Source organism: Lycorma delicatula, chromosome 8 (genome assembly GCF_047948215.1).
Source record: "Lycorma delicatula isolate Av1 chromosome 8, ASM4794821v1, whole genome shotgun sequence".
Taxonomy (NCBI): Eukaryota; Metazoa; Arthropoda; class Insecta; order Hemiptera; family Fulgoridae; genus Lycorma; species Lycorma delicatula.
In genome coordinates, this window is record NC_134462.1 from 18,629,357 (window position 1) to 18,648,628 (window position 19,272).

At 30.5% G+C, this 19,272-nt stretch overlaps 1 protein-coding gene across 4 annotated transcripts in view; it reads right to left on the reverse strand.

The window, feature by feature from the left end:
• The window catches only part of LOC142329226 (puratrophin-1-like), a 1,606,956-nt gene that overhangs the window by 848,563 nt on the left and 739,121 nt on the right, over window positions 1-19,272 (reverse strand). The gene's annotated exons all lie outside the window — the stretch shown is intronic.

The following is a 19,272-nucleotide window of genomic DNA, read 5'->3' on the forward strand; positions in this document are numbered from 1 at the left end:
ATAAAATAAAGGATAGCGATGGTAAATGAAGCGTTCAGAAAGAAGAAAAAAGTACTACCTAGTAAAAGTCTGTCAAAGTCGTAGTCAAAGTCTGGATTTAGAGTTAAGAAATGCTAGCCGAATGCTATGTGTGGAGTGTGTTGATGTATGGGAGTGCAGTATGGACGATAAGGAAGTGGGAAACGGACTGGGTTGAGAATTCTGAGTTATGGATGTGAAGAAGGATGAAAGAAGTAAGATGTTAGGATAAAGTAACAATAAGGAAGTAATGAAACAGGTTAAAACAGAAACAGCACTTATGCTGGTAGTATTCAAAAGAAGAAAAGGAAACTGGTTAGTTTATGTAATCTGCACTGGAAGGATCAGAAGAAGGAGAAAGGAAGCGAACAAGAAGTTAATAGATGAGGTGAAGATTGAAAAATTCAAGGGAACGAAAGAGGAGACTTGAGACTTAAATGGATAGAGACAGCGGTGACGCTAGGCAGGACTTGACGCCAGGCAGAACCCCAGATGATGATGACTTGCATACTTTTACAGAATTAAATTTTATTGGTAATTTAACGAATTTATTCTATCTCAAACTTAAAAAAAAAACTACTTTGCTATAGTACAATTTGTATACGTCCTCTTCACAGCCACGTGTCCTCTTCACAATCACCAAACAGTGATTGGTTAACACCAATTACCCTTCGGGTGAGAAATCACCCTGTAGGTCTTCGAGAGTCGATCAAATACATCGGCATATGGATGGACTACCGGCGGTCATTCACATCTCATGTACGGGAAGCAAGCCAGAAGGCAGACCGGATGGTGACTGGACTGAACAACCTGATGGAGAGACACTGGAGGCTCCACGTACTTCGAAGCGTCCCCTGTATGCGTATGTGTGGTATACTTTGTGGTCCTATACAGAGTCCCGGTATAGCACAGGGCAATGGAAGTGGAACGCAACTGGCGCCTGCTGAAGGGGGTTCAGTGCCAGGTCGCGCTCCAGATGGCGGTGACGTATAGTTCCTTGTACGCAGAAGTCGTCATGGTCGTTGCGGGTATTATCCCACTGCAGCAGTTGGCTCGAAACAGGGTGAGACTCTACGAGGAAGGCGATCAGAAGGACTCTTTTATAACGATGATCATTGAATGGCAGGATTGGTAGGACGCTGCTGGCAAAGGTAGATGGACCCATCGACTCATCAGGGACATAAGACCATGGTTCGGGAGGAGTTTGGTGAGCTGAGCTATTGGCTCACGCAATTCCTGATCGCCCCAAAGCTTTTAAGACATACCAGTTTGAGAAGAGGAGGGCAGACGATGAGGAATGCCCATACTGCGGAGGCAGAGACACCCCTGAGCACGTGGTCTTCGAGTGCGGCCGGTGGAATCATTACCGTCAGGTATATGAACGGCTGTTGGGACCGCTGAGTGTGAAGAACATCATAGACAAGATGCTGACGAGCGAGCGTTGGTACACTCTGATCTCGCAATACGTAGCAGAGGTGATTCAGCAGTAAGATCATGTAGCGACGGGAGGGGGTGAGGGACAACCTTCTGTGGAGTCGTCGTTCGTTTGGGCTTGTTCGGATGGGCGGCGGTGAGGAAGCAGGAGGACTTCTGACCCCTCAAGCTGAAAAGATCGAGTGCCGACGCGGGTTCCCCCCTGAGAAAGCCCCCGTTAAAAGCCAGACATCAAACGACCGAGTCCCGGATACTGGGTTAGGGCGGCTTGGAACGGCGTAGCCGAGCCTGGCGCTGCTCCTTCCCTGTGGTTAGAAACGATGGCCCTCCCAGGGCCCAGTTTATGCAGGTCTAGTCCTGGGAGGCAGGGGAAAAACAGGTAACATGTGGAATCATAAGACCTTTGTTTATCAAAGAGGAATGGTATTAGTCAATTCTGATCAGTATACAACGTTGTTACAAAATCTTCTTGCTTCTGACTTGCTTCGTCATGAGATCGAATTGATTATGGTTGGTTCCAACAGGATGGAGAACAGCCCAAAATACAAGAGCAGCCATGGTGGTGGTTCGAGAAATATTTTCAGGACAAGTGATTTCTAAAGGACATATTTCATGGCCGTCACGTTCTCCAGATCTGTCAATATGTGACAATTTTCTCTAGGGATATCTAAAATCAACAGTATTTCTCAGTCAATCTAATAACCCTCCATACAAAAAGAAATCAAAGCAATCCCAGGCAACATGGAGAAAGCAGTGATGCGAAATGTGTGGGACAGACTAAACAGTTTTTAGAAAACAATGGATAGCATTTATTTGATATATTATTTAATAATAAAGTTACGCGGGATATATAAATAAAGTTATTTAATAATAAAGTTATGTTTGCTGTAATTAAATATTAAAACATACTTCGGTAAATAATATATTTTTAATTTCATTTTTAAAATCTTAGTTTTCCTTGATTTATATATTTTAATTCTTACTGAAGAACACTATGCCGGAAGAAGCATCAATAAGCCGGAAATATTTTATATTATATAATTTTAAGCAATTTACCGTTTAAGATGTATTATTGAAAATTAGTTTAGAACATAAATTTTGAACAACTGCATGACAGAGTTTCATTACGGTCACCTCAAACGACCACGTAGTTCTACTCTAATTTAAAAGATGTGAGAAAAAAATAAAATAAATTTCTTGTTTAGATATGACAATTTTAGTAATTAATAAAAAAAACTATTAAATTACAGAAGCGATTCGATAAAAAAATGAAATATTAAAACATTTTTAGGTAAAAATTATTTATAAAGTAGGTTACGCAAAATAATATCGAAGGATTAATTCGGTACTATATAAGCAAACAAAGTTTGCAGATCGTTTAGATTGTTGGAGTCAATTCAAGAATGTGAGATGTTAGTAAATAACAACGGAACGGACAGAGGACAGTGCCCATCTGATAACCTTTTACACTCTTCAACCTCTTTAGTCTCACAATATTATCCCTTTATCTGCTGCTGCTGTTTCCTTGAACATATCGTTCTCAGATATATATCTTCCGCAACTGTTATCAACTCAGTCATATATATGCGTGTGTACACATATTATTCCGACAAATATCATTCATCTCGTCTGAACAATACTGCCGACAACTATCGTGAATCTCTTTCTTAATAAGTTTAACGGCAACAACATGTATATATTTTATTTTTATTAAGTTGGCGTTCTGTTTTCTTAAGAAAAATACGCTATAATACACCCACTTATTAACTGGAAAAATACTTCTTTTGCACTTTAAAAAGATTAAAACTTTAATACGTAAAATATAACACAATGACCAAATATAGTATTAGTCAACAAAACCCACGCACGCGGGCGCGCACGCACATACACAAAAGAGAAACAAAACACGTACGTAAGGGAAGAAGGTCATTAAAGAAAAGAACCGTTAACCTATGATGATAATTTCAAACACTGTGGTAACCACAGATTAAAATAATTATTTCTTATCGGGCAAAAATAGTGTAAATAATTAAAAATAAATAGCCATAAATAAATATTAAGTAAAACCCTTATTAATAAAATGTAAAATTATGTGAATCAACTTGTTACAACAACAAACCACTCATTGATCACGGATTATATTTTTACGAATAAATTATAGCAGATTTTGCAATTTATTTTTAAAAAAAGTTTTCAATTTATTTAGTAAAAGGTTTAAGATTTTAATTAATGAAACTTCTTTTAATAAACAAATACAGATATAGAAAAAAATTAGAAAAACTAGAACTTTTTAACGGAATTATTGATAGTTTTAATTATTTTTTATTTATTAAAGAAAGTTTGTGTAAATATGTTCACCATATATTAAAATTTTAGGTTTACCATATAAGATTAAAATTCTAGTAAAAGTTCGTTGCTTTTATGCGAATATCAATACTAGACAATAGATACCACCGGTGTACTTTGGTGGTTGGAGTTCAAATAGCAATTCATCTCAGGATTGATCGGTCTGAATCTGTACAAGAGTACACCTCATTTTCATATCATCCTCATCTCATTAGACCGTAAATTGGTAGCTTATTGTTTACTAGTTGAACAGATTGCAACGTAGACTTTAGGAAAAATTATAATGATTTTCCATCGAATCTTGAGATGTACAATTTCCCTTAAAAGGTACAAAATAAGAGCAAAAGGAAAATGAAGAGAAAATATTCATTTTTTAATAATTATTTTATTTACTTTGATATATGGAATACGAAAGTGTAACAAAAAAGGCGCTACAAAAGAAAAAAATTTTAAATAAAATTTAAATTATCAGCTTGTTTATGTGTTTATTAAGAAAATATTGATGGATTGGTTACAGTTTAGTACTTGCCTTTTTCTTTAGTTGTAATAATAGTACAACTATTATATCTTTGTTATTTCTACTACATAGAAATAACAAAGATGGACCACTGAATGTGAAAATAGGAGGAGAAAAGATTATGGAGGTAGAAGAATTTTGTTATTTGGGAAGTAGAATTACTAAAGATGAACGAAACAGGAGCGATATAAAATGCCGAATAGCACAAGCTAAACGAGCCTTCAGTAAGAAATATAATTTGTTTACATCAAAAATTAATTTAAATGTCAGGAAAAGATTTTTGAAAGTGTATGTTTGGAGTGTCGCTTTATATGGAAGTGAAACTTGGACGATCGGAGTATCTGAGAAGAAAAGATTAGAAGCTTTTGAAATGCGGTGCTATAGGAGAATGTTAAAAATCAGATGGGTGGATAAAGTGACAAATGAAGAGGTGTTGCGGCAAATAGATGAAGAAAGAAGCATTTGGAAAAATATAGTTAAAAGAAGAGACAGACTTATAGGCCACATACTAAGGCATCCTGGAATAGTCGCTTTAATATTGGAGGGACAGGTAGAAGGAAAAAATTGTGTAGGCAGGCCACGTTTGGAATATGTAAAACAAATTGTTAGGGCTGTAGGATGTAGAGGGTATACTGAAATGAAACGATTAGCACTAGATAGGGAATCTTGGAGACCTGCATCAAACCAGTCAAAAGACTGAAGACGAAAAAAAAATAATAGTACAAAAGAAAATTACAAGGAAAATTGTGATGATAAAAAAAGGAGCCGACAAAAAGTTGAAAAACTTTTCAGGCTTTGACTTTTACTGATATTAGTTTCATATATGCTATAGAATTTTTAAATATTAATGTTTTAATAAATCATTCAGAGTACAATTGGAATTTAATAAAAATTTTCAGTAACATTTCGGTCAGAACTCCTTGATCAAATGGCGTTTTTTTATTATCTTAAAAATGGTGCAAAATTAAAAGATTATTTACTAAAAAAAAAAAAAAAAAAAAAATCAAAATTGTTAGTACAAATGTTGCATCCCATCTTGATCGACAAATTGGTTATATAACATAACAGCCTCCCGGTCAAGCATGGCATCTTTTCATACGCTATCAATTTCACTAGGCCATAACTGTTGTGCCTACTCTTTCATAACAAAAAAATAGTTACAACTTGCAAAATAGATGAAGTATCTAAAAATTATCAAAATTCAAATAAAATTTTAAGTTCTTAAGTTGGATCCCTATAAGGATCCCCCTTTTTTCAAAAGTCTTCATGTTATCTACATAAATAGATATAGTTGGATTTTCAATTTGGAAAATTAAAGTTTTAAAGAAAAAAATTCTTTACGTACGGTATCCACTTAGCCTCTATTTATTGGAGTAATTTATTTACTTCAATAAAGTGACCCGATTTGGTGCAAAAAAAATAAGAATCTTGATCCCTCTTGTTCGATGAGATCCAAAAACAGGACAGAGCTATATTTACCGGGTGGCTGAAAATAACTTACACCCCCCTCTCACGTTTTTTATAATTGATATAATTGGGTGCAGTTTGCGACATTCTTCCTTGTAACGAGAGTCTCTTCATTGACAACTTATCAAATAAAAATTAAATTTTTAAAGTTTCATATATAATGGAGTCTTAATGATTAAAAAAAAGAGTAATTTTTTTACGATATCACCACATAAGCTTGAAAAGGTTGTGAGTATGGAAATGGAATCTAGTAGCATATAAAAAATGCCGTGTCAGACCGGGATTCGAAACCAAGACAGCCGGATGAAAGGCCGAGAAGCTACAACTCCACCATAGAGACCGGCGGATAAATAATAATAATTTAATTATTTTTAAATTAAAGAGTTTAATTAAAAGAAGTGTTTGAAAAATCTTTATCACAATCCTTACTTCTTTGTACAAGTGTATTGTGATGGCGAAAAATTTTGGTTTTCATATTTCAATGGGAATATCCATTTTGACCATCCTTGAATCCATTCTGACTAGCTTCGGCTTGACGTCCGTATACACGTATGTATCTCGCATTAACTCAAAAACGATTAGCCGTAGGATGTTGAAGATTTTGGATTTAGGACTGTTGGAACATCTAGTTGTGCACCTTTCCTTTTTATTGCAATCGACTGGACCAAAAGTGCCCAAAAAGCCCAAAATCAAAAAAGTCTGGCTTTTGGACTTTTTCTTAGCTGCAGTAATAAGATCTCATTGAAAGCTTTTCTACCATATATCATAAATGGTACTCATTTTCATTGGTTCCAAAGTTACAGCCAAATAAAATTTTAATTAATGAAATATTTGGATCTTATAAGGGGAAGGGACATGTTCAAATTCGACTTCGTCTAATTTATATTTAATTGTTTTTTTTAAATTTAAATAAATTAATTTATTAATAATTATTAACCTCTGAATGTAAAAAAAAATTACAAAAGTAATAATAATAATAATTGAAAAAAAGTGAAAAACTAACAGAAGTTATATATTTAAAAAAAAAATATGTATATAATTTAATAGGCGTACAAGGAAGTCATGTGTGTTGACATAAGATTTTTTTTTTCAATCATTGATTAACATAATGACATTTGTAGTTGCCATATTGGTTTGAATAATCAGAATTTAATTTTTTTGATACCGTGTTTCTTATCTCGCAAAGACATTTAAAACTACATATCACATCACCATATGAACCCATTTAAAATTTTTTAAGTCGCCCTTATCCCCTGTCCAGAAGAAAGAATACCGGAAACCCCATCCAATTATGTCAATTGCAAAAAAAACGTCAGACGGATGGGTAAGTTACTTTTCATCCATCCTTTATTCATATATAAAACAAAAATATTTTTTCCAATTTTCAACTTTTTGGGCCAACGTGTTTTCGAGATGTGAAATAAAAATTGTTTCCAAATAACGTTGAATAATTCCTCACCCTAAAATCGGATCGACTTAAGATTTGGAATTTTAAATAACTTAATACTACTTCGATCATAATAAAGCTACGACCACTATAGAAAAAATCAAAAATTCAGAATGGCGGAAACTACACCTACATTTTAAAAAAAATTATATTCAAAATTTAATCGTCCCCAATTTAGACATTTTTTGAGCTACTTTTGAAGAATTTATGTTGGGCCGGTCCGGAAATGTTAATAAAAATGCAAGCCAACAACATGTACGGACGTACCAAAAAAAAAACCTTATATATATTTTCCGGAAAATTCATTGTTTTATGAAGTAAACTGTTTTAAAACGTCAACATTTTCAAAAACACTGTTACACAACATTTTTTTTACGATCGCTATCCATTCCGTTTATAGTTATTTTTCTGCAGTTGCAATATAGACTTATAGCAGAGAAATTAATGAAATCTAATTTTTTTTTTGTTTTTAATAAAAGTAAATGGTTGATTTTAATTTTAATGGATTTAATAGTAAAGAGATTATATGTGATATATTTATAGAAACATATTTGATGTGGGCCTGAACGTCCTCAAAATTAATCTTTTTTCAAATTGAAGTTTGTTGAAAAATATGTTATATAATTAATAAAAATACAAGTTTCAAAAGTCGGAAGAATGAAATTTCCTCATTATTCTTCTGAGGAAGAATAATGAGATTACTGCCATTACAGATTCCTCAGAATCTGTAATGGCAGTAGCGTTGTAATCAGCTGTTTTGAGCAATTCCATCATATACTCAGAACACAATGAAGCTGTCTACTGTCCATCTAAATAGGTAAAATATATATAGTTTGTATATTTAACATTAATTAGACGAAGTTAGCAAGCGAAACGAACGTAGGCTATGTTTGGTTAGGTTATATTGATATCCCCCGGGCGCGTGGGGGTCGCCTTCGCGCGATGAAGCTGCGGGCACTTCGCACAGATGTTGGATGGCAGCCTGGGTGGCTTGGTATTTTAGGTAGGTACTGTATCTGTGAAATGAGTAACAGCTGTGTGCAGCTTCTGTGGGTTGCGCTTCTGGTGTGACATAATATCTTCTAGTATTTACATAATGTTTAGTTTTAGGTATTACATTGTTTGTTGTATATGGTTAGCTGTATCTGTACATGTATCATGCATAATTTGTATTGTGTTTTATACTGACTATTTAATGATCATATGTAAGAATCTATATTGTGTTTTTAACGTAAGATCTGTACTTGTATGATATGTGTATATATATATATATATATATATATATATATATATATATATATATATATGTGTGTGTGTGTGTGTGTGTGTGTGTGTGTGTGTGTGTGTGGGTGGGCGATCTCCCCCCACCTGATGGAATGCGTTATTAGCCATGCCAGGGAGGGTGGATAGCCAGGGGTGCAGGTTTAGTCGGTAGTGCGCAGGTATATATATATATATATATATGCTCTTTCTAAAACCTAGCGGGACCTGCTAGCGACCCCGACACTGCTTCGGCGTCTGTAAAATGGATTCCCCACCTCTACAAAAAAAAAAGAAAAAGAAAGCTTATATTGATATAGTGCGCGATACGTCATTACACAGAATTAACATAATCTAATCAAACATAACCTACGCTCGCTTCGCACACTAATCTTTAATGATTAACGTTAAAAATAAAAATTATATACAATAGCTTTTACGTATAGTGATTTTATTTTTTATGTACGCAAACAATTGGATTTCAGTGGGGGTCCCGTTTAACCGATAAGTACCCGTATTTTTTTTTGTACACCTGTAAATCCAAATTACTCTTTCATATCTTTTTTCTCAATTCAATTTTAACAATTTTTACTTTTATCAATATAATACCTTGTAGGGTTACACTAGCTATCACACACGCCAACTTACTGCCTGTCATTCTTCCCGGTACAATAATTGTTAGAGATTGCTGGAAGACATATAATTGTTTGTAACACGAGGGCTACCAACATTTAGCGATGAACCACAAATATATTTTCATATATCCCGACACGGGAACTCATACAGACAATCGAGCGTGCGTGGCGAGAAGTGCGTGGCGAGAACTGCGTTCAAACGTTCCTAGGTAGGAAATTGGAAGCACCACTTGCACGGGCATCTCGCAGAGTTCTTTTTCAAAAGAAAATACAGGGACTAAAAGACCCGAGTAACTCATTTATGATCCAGTCTTGCTTCAATGTATCCTGACTGTATAATGGAATTGCCCAACAACGCTACTGCCATTACAGATTCTGAAGAAGAATAATGAGGTAATTCTTCCGACTTTTGAAACTTGTATTTTTTTTCAACATATTTTTCAACATACTTCAATTTGAAAAAAGACTGAGGTTGTGGACGTTCAGGCTCCTAACTACCACATATTTAAATTTTATAAAAATTTATTATTGTTTAACTTTTTCGTAATTGTTAATAATTGATTTCGTAAAGGTATTATCAAATGAATTTAAAAAAAAAAAAAATTATTAAGCAATTTAACAAAACATGTTGAATATATTGTTGACTAATAATTGATTAATTTATTGTTTGGTTGAACTCAATGTTTGTTTAATTATCAGCGAGTTGTATGTACATTTTATGTTATTTATCTTATGAATGTTAACACTTGTCAATATTACTTTTGTTTATTAATTAAAATTGTAATTAGTTTTGTTTTAAAAACAAATATTTGTTAAACGTGTTTGCTTTTATGTTTATTTATGTAAAACGTAAAATTTTACCTTTCCTATTGTCTTTTGCAGTAATAATTGTTTTCTGTAAAATAAAATATTGTAATAACGAATAGCGTTTTGAAGTAACAATCATCATCATTTTAATATACTTAAATAAATTAAAAATTCTTAATTCCACAAAGTAATGATTATACGTCAATTATTATTTTTATAAATTGGTATTCTATAACAAATTTTAAATAAGAATCATCCGCATCGTAATTTAATACGTAATTTTTTCGCCTTTTCGAGCCGACTTTAGATGAAATCTATTTATAATTATCATCTTAAAAACAGTTTTGAACAGTCACTTTTAAGCTTAAAAATTATTAATCTAAGCTTAGCATCTACACCGATATACAACAGTGTGTGATTATATGCTCAACAAATAACCACTATTATTTATGTGGCTGCGAACTTTTAAAATTAAAGAGGCAGCAAACCAGTATGTTAAAAAATATAACTACTATTATTTCATGACTGGAAACAAACATTATTTAAATAAATCTACAAAATTTCTTTGAACTTGTGTATCGACATCTATATTAGTTACATAACATTCGACTAACATTAATGTTAAAAAAAAGCGACAGAGAAAGAAATAAAAGGAAACGATAATAAAAAGAAGAATGAATTAAAAGGAAGAATTACAACGGTTTATTAAAAAGTGTACCGTATGTTAATAAATAGGAATCTGCAGATTACATATATATATATATATCCACTAGTCACGATGCATTAATGAAATTAAAAATATACCTTTATGTATTTGAAACACTTATTACATTCATGCGTTATTTTTTAGAACGTGATAATTAGTAAAGATTGCTTCCATGAACCAAATTTTTAAACAAGAAAGAATGCTTAATTATAAATTCTTCTTAAACTCTGACCTAAAAATAATTAATTCTCATAACATGCTATTATGAAATTAATTTTCTTGTCCTTTATAAATTTATTAGTCAAAATAAATAAAATTAAAATAAAAGATAATTTCGTTGATTTTCAAATATTTTAGGAGTTTATACATTCAACAGTTATTTTGATTAATACTTCACATTATTTTTTTTTTAGTTTTTTAATCTGAAAAATCCGTGTACGTAAGGTAAATACGTTTCATACTTTCAACTGCCCCAAATTTTTCTTGGATGAATCAAAGGAAACTATAGTAAAAACCTTGACTAGAGCAGCATTATAAAAGAAACAGATTACTATAAAATAAATAAATGATATGATTTATGTCCTTATTAATTATTTAAAATATAAACACACTACAAAATATTAAAGTAAATATACGATGTTTCTAAATATAAAATATCTGTGTGGACACCACATGATTTCCTTGTACGCTTAATATACACATTTTTTTTAAATGAAAAGTACATAAAATTTTATTTCATTAATAACTACTGATATTTTTTCATTTTTTTTTTTTTTTTAATTATTATTAAATTATTATTTACATAAATATTTTTTTACAATTAAATTTACTGAAATGAATTTAAGCTAAAAAATTATAAATAAAATAAAATATATAATCAATGAAGCGCTAAACTGATTAGGAGATATTAAGTAGATTAATAAATGACCTGTAAATAAATTATTGTTATAATAAAAAAAAAAAGGAAGCGAACTTTTCTTTGGCTTCACATTGAATTTTCCAGGTGAATGACAGTACAGAACTTGTTTCCTGTAAAACAAGTCTTAGTTGACCCGGAAATAAGATGTTCTACGAAGATCACATACATTTATTACACAAGTTAAGATAAATTAATTATAAAGAATTTATATTGTATAGCGGGTTAGAAGAAGTTTACAATAATATTTCTAATAAATAAAATTTAAATAAATAACAATGATAAAAAATTTAATTAAAAAAAAATCTAGTGTTATAAATTTAAAATAATTTTGTCAAATGTTTTACCTATTTTTCTATAAGATAACGTAAAATTTAAATATTATTTATATATATATATATATATATATATAATATTATTAAATTTATATATATATATATATATATAAATTTAAAAAACCTGCCAAAAATTTATAATAAATAGTTTCCTGGCATTTATTCTTAGTATAGTTGAAAAATAATTTATAAACAAAAAAAGTTACCTAACATTTCTCTTTTAGGGTGGAGGTAATTTATGATGAAATTTTATTGTAAAATTATTTTTATATGTTTAAATAAACCAAAAACATTTTAAAAAAATCTGTTTTTTATTTTTTCTGCTTCCCCCCTCCTTCAAAATCACCTCCCAAGAAATTATTTTTTCTACGTTTACTTTGATAAACAGAAGAAACTAGAAAATATTCCTTTATATAATGTACAAGTGATAAAAAGGTACCTAAGATTTCTTTTTTGTGGGTGAGTGCGGGTTAATTATGATGAAATTTGATTGTAATATTATTAAAAAGTTTATTTTTCTACTTTTAATACTAATAAAAGTTTAAATAAACCCAAAAAAGTTTTGAATAATTAAAAAAAATATATATTTTTAAACTTAGATCGGCTCCATGACAATTATCAGTGACTCCAAAGTACATTTTCGAGGCACTTGTACTGCTATTATGCCTATGAAGATATAAAAAAAAATTTGTTAAAAAACATGCAATGAATAAAAAGATAGTTTTTTTTAGGTTTTTGGTGATGAGAAAATTTTGGGGTAACATTTTTTTTTAAATGTTAAGATAAGCAAGCATGTACGCATGTACTAAGGTTAATATTAATTGGGGTTACGTTTGAAAAATCTTGAGAAAATTTATCCCCAAAATTTCCTTACCACTTGGAGGTGTTGACCGCAAAATATTACCAACAAATTGCCTCATAAACGTGAGTGTCTGTACAAAATTTCATCGAAATCGGAACATTACCCTTCTCTGTTTTTTGTTTTTTTTTGTGTCATGAAACATCGAGAAATGAAAAAAAACCATACCCAATTTTTTACTTAATAACTAACCATACCTTCTTTCAGCATAGCTCTAGAGGTATGATTCCAGGGTAATAAAAGATATTAAGAAAATATTTTCAATAAATAAGTAAATTTTATTAGGCCTACATTAACTAAAATACTTAATTGTTTCTCGAAAATCAATTTAAATTATTTAATCATCTGTTTACTTATTCTTTCTCCAAAATTTTGAGAGATACGCCCAATTATAATTATCTTATTTTTTTTTTTTTGGATGGTAACAATGGATTTTGCATCATGTGATAAAATATGCCTAGCCTGACTTTAGGATTCATATCCAGAACGTTCCAGATAAAAAGTAATATCGCTACCACTTCGCCATTGAAGTCGGAAATAATAAATTATTGACTTTTTTTTTATATTAAGTTTTATTTCACCATATAGTTTGCTTTTTAGTACGAACAATTTTTTTTTCATCAATTTTCAAAAAATATTTCTTTAATCAATTTTTTCAAATTTTTTATAAAATCAGTGTCTATCCAAGCAAAAAAGTAATCGTGATTGTGAAATACGGAATAATAAAATAATTTTTTATGTATTCTTATTATTATTATTTTTTTAATTTTATTTTAACTGGTGGGGAGGAGATGGAGAAATTTGTTGATGTTATCTGATTATTTTTTTTTCAAATCCGTTTAATATAACATTCATTTTTTTTTAAATAACCTCAGCGTTTCTATAAGACATTTAAATATCTAAAGAAATAGTAGTACACGTCAGAATTGTAAGAAAACTGGTACCAGATTTCGACGGTTTCCAAGTGAAGGAAAAAAGAAACCAGTTATAGGATGACCAGGAAAGGGGAGGACACGATGTTCATAAAAAATTAATGTTGCTTTAAAAAAAAAAATAAAACAAAAAAACGTTATATTTACTTTCATTTTAACTGGGCTTAAATATAAAAACAATTAACATTTTAATAAATGTCGTACGGATGTTAAAACAGGCCTATAAAATAGGTCTAAAATTAAGTATAAAATTAATATAGTACAGTAATAATAAATTTGACAATAACACATACTCTAATCACTTTCATCTTCGTGCCGTTTTATTGATCATTAATTTTAATAAAATTTTACCAGATGAATATCAATAATAACACCACAGGTGTTCAACTTAACAACAAGCAACCAAGGTACAAGAACATTTAATGTATTTGTACAAATAATACCGACTATTCTTTAAGAGACGTTTATTGATTCATATATAAAAAGCTTATACATGTATATAATTGTACGTATGCATGGGTACATAACGAACACTTACGCTAACATAAGTACAATATAGTACTCAATATATAATTCGTCTTCTCCTTATAAGCAAATACATATCCAATTGTCATTATACAAATGCAATGAACTATACATACTACATAGTTGCATTATGTGCTACAATGAATTACATTACATTAAACAAAAGTATATTCGTGTCAATTATAGTCAATTGCTCATAATACAAATACTATTCATTATTAAGAATGGATATTGCAATTCTTGCCATTGTACATTACTAATGTACAACATATATGTATGTAAGCTAATTATTATTACAAAGAAACTGTACTAAAATTAATTTTAATAGATAAAATATAAATAATTACAGCTTTTTTTTCTTCATATAACCTACATAATACATACACGTACAATAAAAATACAATACGTAGCTACATAAAAAATAATTATTTATGAACAAATAATTACACTATAATCGTACCGCTATTTTTGTTGCATGATATAAGGTATTTTGAAATTACGTTTATACATACATATTTATAGTATAATATGTAGAATGTAATTCCTTTTGTATTTCCGTTTAAAATTTAAAGTATTCTATATTGAAGGTAATTTAATACGGTATTTAATATTTAAATTAAATGAGTTTAAAAACCGGTTAAATTTAAAAACCAAAGAAAAATTAAAAGTTCATAATAGCTAGGTATTTTAAGCTTTGAAAATCCCTTTTTACAAATTTGTTTTAAAAATAATACCGTTCTAAGTATCTATTATTATTGAGATGAAATTTATAATTCTTGTGCACGAATCCTTAAAAAAATTTTTTTTTAAATTCTTAGCCCATTCGCAACTGAAAAAAATCCATTAGAGTATAAAAAATTATTATCATTTATAGATATACTAGTCGCGTTGTATCATTACTAATAAATTTAAAACTTAATAGTTTTCTTTTTATTAAATATAAAAAAAAAATCATCTTCGGTCATTTTTTATTTTAATTATTTATTTAAAGATAAATTTAACCCACCGGGTTGAACTAATTATAAACTCATTAATAAATCAATTGATTTCGAAGTCTCCAGAATTTTCAAGGTTCAAATCCTAATAAGATAGTTGCTTTTGGATTTGAATACTAGATAATGGATATCAGTGTTATTTGGTGGTTGCGTTTCAATTAACCACATGTCTCAGGAATGGTCGGTCTTAGTTTATTCAAGACTACACATTTATCACTACAGTTACATTACACTGATAAGTCTCAGTAAGGTCGACCTGAGACTGTACAGGAGTACACTTCATTTACACTCATACATATCATCCTCTGAAGTAGTACCTTATGGTAGTTCCGGAGGCTAAACAGAAAAGTGAGATAAGTCAATAATGATTTTAATTATAGATGAGACTAAATAAAAATAAAAAGTATATAATTATTTAGTTATTTTAATTTTATTTCTTTTGAATTAAAATAAATGAATCAAATATTACAATCAATTTACTTACATTAAATTGACATGAACAATAAGTTAAGTATACTCGTAAATAATATTTTAAAAAATGGGTTAATCCTCATTTAAAAACTATTAAATAAATTTCTAAGTTTTAAATCAAACTAAATTAACTAAGTTTTTTTTATATTTTTAATCATTTTTAAATAATCATATATCTAAATTTAACTTTTCGCTACGGACATATAAAACTCCGGATTTCCTGCCCGTAAGGGCTATGCTCATATAAAACACAATATTTATGATACTAACTTGACATTGGTTGTAAAAGGTTATCAACCCGCCTTGTGATGTGAATTTATCATTGTTTAATGATAAAAAAAGTATATATTGTCAAACAAGAAAGAAAAAAAAGAACATATTTTATTTATCTTAACGTTTTGTTCTTACTTAAAAAAATATCAGCATTAAATTTATTATTTTTCTTATCATTAAAAAAATTATATATAATATATTCTAAAATATAAACTAAAAAAAGAAAAGAATATTAAGTCTAAAATTAAAAAAAAAGTATTTTAAAATCTGAAATTTGAATGTTAAGATTTCTATTTAACTTGAAAAAGTCGAATTGATTTTTAAAATTTTATAAAAATTGCAATCGCCGATCACCTTACCATCACTGTCAATTGTCCAGACGTTCCAGATTTAAGTCCCAGTGAAGCATAGTATTACTAACCCTGAAAATACTCTCTGGGATCGCGGCTGCAGGACTAAAACCAAATAATATGTAGCTTTTCCTGTGCTTTGGATAATACCTGGGTCCCAACCAAAGTCTTCCCCAAAACACCATCCCCAGTTGGGATCTTTCCAGGAGCGGTGGACCGCTTAGGTGTCCCGCTGCCGGTGATTGGACAGGGACTCCCTTATTCCGATTGAACTTGAGGGGGGCAAAGAGAGACCGTTGTCCCGGTGGGGGATCCCTTTGGGGTTCCTCATTTGAGGCGTGACGTCAAGAACCGGAGTCCCGGTGGGTCGATCTCTACGTGGTCCCTTCATTAGATGCATGGCGATTAATTAAAGACCGATTCCCGTCTATCTGGGAGGAACGTCAGTTCTCGACTAGGCAGTTTGAGGCGATGTTACCCCCTGGTGCTGTTTTCATGCCTGGTTTCAGGTCTGGCTCCATGGGGGGGGGGGATAAAAACTGATGAACTCAAAAAAAACCGGCAAATACCCCTAGAATAGATATTATTAAAGGGTATTGGTTTATGTTAAATATGGGTTATCGAGGTTTTGCAAATAATTACGATTTAGGGTCCAACTAGTCCATCTAGACCAAAAAAACATAATATGTATGCATGTGCGTACATATGTGTGTCGCAATGCTGTTACAGACTTTATATCTCAAAATTGACCATCCGATTTTTTTCCAAAATTCATTAAGGCTGTGGGGAGATATCACGAAAAACAGTCTTTGATTTTTTTCATAGGCGTTTTGGAGAAAACTTTATTAAAGAAAATTTATTATCTACAACGCATTTATAAATAACTGAAAAAAGTCTTTCAAAAAAACCATTTCCCCCTCTTAAAATTGAAATTATTTTTTTTTGTTCTTGCCCCTTCGGTTTAAATATTTTTCAAATAATGTATGAAAGTTTATATTTTATGAATAATAGCTATCAAGAAATGTCTACAAATTATAGACACCAGACATTAAATGCAGCAAAGTTACTTTTTAAAGGTATCTTATTAAGCCTTTATTAAAGGAGGTGATAGATTTAAAGTAAACTTTGCTTAAGCAAATTTGTTAAAAAAGACAACAAAATTGTTTTTATGTAATTCAGTAAAATATTTACCAACACAATGTGGCATAATTTCCTACGTTCATTAATTTAAATTAAACAAAAAAAAAAAGAAATTTAATTATTTTCTATTGTATTCATCATTCAATTAACGTCAATTTTGCAGTTACGCAGTTTCACATATCAGGTTTTACAATATGCAAAATTCAAATGCTCTACTCTTGTAACAAATAAAAAAAATTGTTAAATTAATAAATCAATGTTTACATAAATACGAGATAATAGATTATGGATGAAAATATTTTTCTCTTTAAGCCTTTAACTTTTCTATAATCTCTAGTATATTTTCAGTTTAAGCAATCAATCTTAACTCAAATCATTAATCATAGAAACGTCAATAAATCACTTCATACACATTGCCTTCTATTTTCTTATCTGTTACTAGTTGCTAGTGCTTAAACTTATGTTTTGCTGGCAAAATCTAAATATTAAAATAAGAAATCGAAATATTATTTTAATATTTAAGATAGGAATTTTTAGATTTTAGTTTCTGCTGTTATAGAAGATTTAAAATTGATAAAATTTACTGTATGATGACAAAAAATATATTTGATCGAAAACAGTCTTCCCAGTATTCGTATACGGCATTGAGACCTAAACAATCAAGGTGGAAGACGGGAAGAGAATTGATGGATTTGAAATCAAGCCCCTACAGAAGAATGCTCCTAGTCGCATGGACGGAATAGAGGACGAAGAAATCGATTATAAACGAACCGGGTATACGGAGGAGATTGTCCGTAATATGCTTCCAGCGGATCCTCTAGCTTTTTCGGCCAAGCCCGGTGAAAATCTTTAGAAGCTGTTCGTACAGGGGAAAAAATCGAGGACAGCAGGTTACGCGGAGGACCGCCGAAAAGATGGCTGGACCAAATTGAAAATGTGACTGGAGAAACTTTAGGCACATTGTTTCAAATGGCAGAAGACCGTGAGGTATGGCCGGAAATTGTCTGCGCGGGATATAAATTGTGTCACCAGCTCTGAGACATAAGGGAATGGATCACTGATGATAATGATCAGTCTATTGGTCGATTTTATTAATTATAAAAATAAATTTATGAATGATCTCCAACAGGTATAAATGATAAATCTTTTGATCGAATCTATGTAACTCATTATTATTATTATATGGGTAATTTAAATACAAATTCAATTCTGTTACTATATTTAATTCTTAATCACGTAACCTGAACTACTGCAAAACTCTTTATGTAACATCATACAGGTGAGAAGATAATGGTTAATAATTAATTACGAATAAAGTATACATATTATTTGAAGCGAACGGATGTTTATTTCAATGAACAGATTACGAAAATTTATTAGTCAATATTATAACTCATTTCATTCATAAAATCTCGGCAATCGAAATAAGTTAAATTAATCGACCGATTTCATAATCTGTATAATATACAGAAAATACAGTTACAGGTCAAACCATTTAACGAACCTTAAAAAACGAAATTTGCCTAAAATTTTTGATTTAGTATTTTGTTCGGGGGGGGTCGATAAATTTATACCATACATGTTTCGAAGAATGTGCATGAAAATATGAAATGGAAATTTTTTAGCGTTTGAAAAATTCCATGCCTAACCGGGATTCAAACCCGAGTCCTCCAGGTAAAAGGTTAATAATACACTACCAATGCGGAACGGAGATTTATTTTAATTGAGGGTACTTTATTAAATAAAATTATTTGATTTGAGATATAGATTGTTTGTAAAATTTTATCTTTGATTTATTTATTTTTTTTTAGAAATACTTAAGTCTAAATTTTTTGAATA